Consider the following 4,560-nt stretch of genomic DNA (forward strand, 5'->3'; position numbering starts at 1 on the left):
CCTCCCACCCTCCCTATTCCACCCCTCTAGGTGGTCACAAAGCACAGAGCTGATCTCCCTGTGCTATGCGGCTGCTTCTCACTAGCTATCTATTCTACATTTGGTAGTGTATATATGTCCATGACACTCTCTCACTTCGTCACAGCTTACCCTTCTCCCTCCCCATATCCTCAAGTCCATGCTCTAGTAGGTCTGTGTTTTATTCCCGTCCTACCACTAATGTCTTCATGACATTTTCTTTTTTTTCTCAGATTCCATATATATGTGTTAGTGTACGGTATTTGTTTTTCTCCTTCTGACTTAAGTTTAATCAGGCCCCATTTGTTTAGTTGCAGCATGCTGGATCTTCGATGCTTCATGTGGGATATTCGTTGCGACATGTGGGATGTTTAGTCATGGCATGTGGGATCTTTAGTTGTGGCATGTGAGATCTAGTCAACTGGCCAGGGATCTATCCTCGTCCCCCTGCATTGGGAGTGTGGAGTCTTACCCATTGGACCACCAGGGAAGTCCCCAGAATTGTGCCATTTGCAGATGTATTCTTGATGTACTTATGAGGAGTGACGAATTCTGTGTCCTCCTTTTCCTCCATCTTGACTCTTCCCTCAGTTTCATTGATCTTTGCTATTGCTTTCTTCATCTTTATTTCATTTATTTCTTCTCTGTTCTTATGATTTCTTTGCTTCTACTAACTTTAGGTTTTTTTGTGTGTTTTTTGTCTAGTTGCATTAGGTGTAGGGTTAAGTTGTTTATTTGAGATGTTTTTTTTGTTTCCTGAGGTAAGACTGTATTGCTATAAACTTCCCTCTTAAAACTGTTTTGCTGCATTCCATAGGTTTTGGATAGTTTTGTTTTAGTTTTCATTTGTCTCCAGGTATTTTTTGATTTCCTCTTTGATTTATTCAGTTATCCATTAGTTGTTTAGTTGCATGTTGTTTAGCCTCCATGTGTTTGTGTTTTTTGCAGTTTTATTTTTCTTATAGTTTATTTCTAATCTCAGCATTGTGGTTGAAAAAGATGCTTGATATGGTTTCAATTTTCTTAAATTTATTGAGGCTTACTTTGTGGCCCAGCATGTGGTCAATCCTGGAGAATGTTCCACGTGCACATGAGAAGAATGTGTATTCTGCTGCTTTGAGATGGAATGTTCTATAAATATCAATTAAGTCATCTGGTCTAATGTGTCATTTAAAGCCTGTGTTTCCTTATTGATTTTCTGTCTGGATGATCTTTCCATTGATGACAATGGGGGTTAAAATGCCTCACTATTATTTTGTTACTGTCAACTTCTCCCTTTATAGCTGTTAGTATTTTCCTTATATATTGAGGTGCTCATATGTTGAATGCATATATATTTACAATTGTTATATCTTCTTCTTGGATTGATCCCTTAATCATTATGTAGAGTCCTTCTTTGTCTATTGTAACTTTTCTTTATTTTAACGTCAATTTCGTCTGATATGTGTATTGCTACTCCAACTTTCTTTTGCTTTCCATTTGCATGGAATACCATTTTTCATCCCCTCTCTTTCAGTCTGAATATGTCCCTAGATCTGAATTGGGTCTCTTGTAGACAGCATATATATGGGTCTTGTTTTTGTATCCCTTCAGCCAGTTTATGGCTTTTGGTTAGAGCATTTAATCTGTTTACATTTAAGGTAATTATTGATATGTATTTTCTTATTGCCATTTCGTTACTTGTTTTGGATTTGTTTTTGCAGGTCTTTTTTCTTCTCTTCCTCTTTTGTTCTCTTCTCTTGTGATTTGATGACTAAGTTTAGTGTTTTCTTTGGATTCCTTTTTCTTTTGTGTGTTTGTATCTACTATCGATGTTCAGTTTGCAGTTACCAGGAGGTTTTGATATAGCAGTCTATATATAAAAATGATTTTTTTTAAGTTGCTGGCTTTTTAATTTCAAATGCATTTCCAATATCCTGCATTTGTGGTCTCCTCAGAATTGCTGTTTTTGATATCATATTTGTGTGTGGATGATTTTCTACCTTTACTCTATGTTTGCCTTTATTGGTGAGCTTTTCCATTCCCATTTTTCTTGTTTCTAGTTGTGGTCTTTTCAGCTTAGAGTAGTTCTTTTATCATATGTTGCAAAGCAGGTCTGGTGGTGCTGAATTCTCTTAGCTTTTCCTTCTCTGTAAAGCTTTTGATTTCTCCATCAAATCTGAATGACAGCCTTACTGGGTAGAGTATTCTTTGTTGTAGCTTCTTCCCTTTCATCACTTTAAATATGTCGTGCTGCTCCCTTCTGGCCTACAGAGTTTCTACTAAGAAATCAGCTGATAACCTTATGGGAGTTCCTTTGTATATTAATTGTCATTTTTCTCTTGTTGTTTTTAATATTTTTTGACTTTAGTTTTCTTCAATTTGATTACTAGGTGTCTCCGCGTGTTCCTCCTTGGGTTTATCCTTCCTGGGTGCTTCCTGGACTTGGGTCACTGTTTCCCCTCCCATTTTAAGGAAGTTTTCAGCTATTATCTTTTCAAATATTTTCTCAGGTCTTTTCTCTCTTTTCCTTCTGGGACCCCTCTAATGTGCATTTAATGTTGTCCCAAAGTTCACCTAAAATATTTTCATTTCTTTTCATTCTTTTTTCTGTATCTTTTCCATGGCAATGATTCCCACCATTCTCTCTTCCAGGTTACTTATCCATTCTTCTGTCTCACTTATTCTGCTATTGATTCCTTCTAGTGTATTTTTCATTTTAGTTATTGTGTTGTTCATCTCCGTTTATGTGTTCTTTAGTTCTTCTAGGTCTTTCTTAAATATTTCTTGCAACTTCTTGATCCTTGCCTCCATTCTTTTTCCAAGGTCTTGGATCAGCTTCACTACCAATATTCTAAATTCTGTTTTTGGAAAGTTGCCTATCTCCATTTAGTTGTCTTCTGGGGTTTCATTTTGTTCCTTCATCTGGGAAATATTCTTCTGCCACCTCTTTTTGTCGAACTTTCTGTGATTGCAGTTTCCATTCCACAGGCTGCTGGATTTTAGTTCTTGCTTCTGCAGGAGACCCTCCAATAGTATCAGATAAGACTGGCCCAGTCACTTATGGGGTCGCTGCTTTTTCTCCTGGATCCTGGTGCACATGAGACTTTGTGTGCGCCCTCCAGGAGTGAAGTTTCTGTTTCTGTCAGTCCTCTGGAAGTCCTGTGATCAAACACCTCTGGCCTTCAAAGCAGATTACCTGGGGACTCCTCTTCCCCTTGCTGGACCCCCAGGCTGGGAAGCTTGACATGTGGCTCACAACTTTCACTCCTGTGGTATAACCTCTGTGGTATAACTGTTTTCCAGTTTGTGGGTCACCCAGCTGGCAGGTATGGGATTTGATTTTATTGTGATTTTACCCCGCCTACCATCTCACTGTGGTTTCTTCTTTTTCTGTTGTTGTAGGGAATCTTTTTTGGCAGGTTCCAGCGTTTTTTTGCCAATGGTTGTTCAAAAGTTAGTTGTGATTTTTCATGTTCTTATAAGAAGGGAGTGAGCTCACATCCTTCTAGTCCACCATAATCTAAATCTCTGACCACCCTTCTTTATTGGCTTCTGCCATTCCCAAATATAGAAGTCCCACAAAGTTCTGTTCTTTGCTCCTCTTTCTCTATATGCTCATGTAGGTAGCATTTATTGAGCATATTGTGTGTCAGAGGCAGCCTTGGCATACATATATGCTTTATCTCATTGATGGTTTTCAACAGCCCTTTGGGGTATGTGCTATTATTATCTATATTTCACACATGAGGAAACCAAGGCACAGAGAAATGACGTAAGTTGACTGATTTCACACAACTGGCAAATGTCAGAGCTTGAACTGAAACCCAGGCAGTCTAAACCAGAGAGCACACTTAGGTGGTCCCTGCATTTGTGATTTGTTTTATGATTAAGAGCCAGACTATAGAGCTAGACTACTGGGTACAAATCCCAACTTCACCATTTTCTAGCTATATGACTGTGAGCAGGTGACATCACTTCCATGAGCTTGTTCCCTTACCTGTAAAATGGGAAAATAATAGTAAGGATGATTGAAGATTAAATGATCTCATTTATGGAAAACACTTAGAACATTATCTGACACCAGGTAAACAATATAAAAATATTAACTATAATTATTATTTTATTTTTATATCTCTGAACTTTCAATATTTATATAGGCTACATCTTTTCCTCAGTTTCATTGAGATATTATTGACATAAAACATATGTAAGTATAAGGAGTAAAAAGTTATGAAATGATACCTGTATAGATTGTGAAACCACAATAGAGTTACTTAATTTCTCCATCCCCTCACATAATTATCTTTTTCTGGTAACAATACTTCTTTTTTTTTAACATCTTTATTGGAGTATAATTGCTTTACAATTGTGTGTTAGTTTCTGCTTTACAACAAAGCGAATCAGTTATACATACACATATGTTCCCATCTCTACCCTCTTGCATCTCCCTCCTTCCCACCCTCCCTATCCCACTGCTATAGGTGGTCACAAACCACCGAGCTGATCTTCCTGTGTGATACGGCTGCTTCCCACTAGCTATCCACCTTACGCTTCGTAGTG

This window comes from Physeter macrocephalus, chromosome 21 (genome assembly GCF_002837175.3).
Source record: "Physeter macrocephalus isolate SW-GA chromosome 21, ASM283717v5, whole genome shotgun sequence".
NCBI lineage: Eukaryota > Metazoa > Chordata > Mammalia > Artiodactyla > Physeteridae > Physeter > Physeter macrocephalus.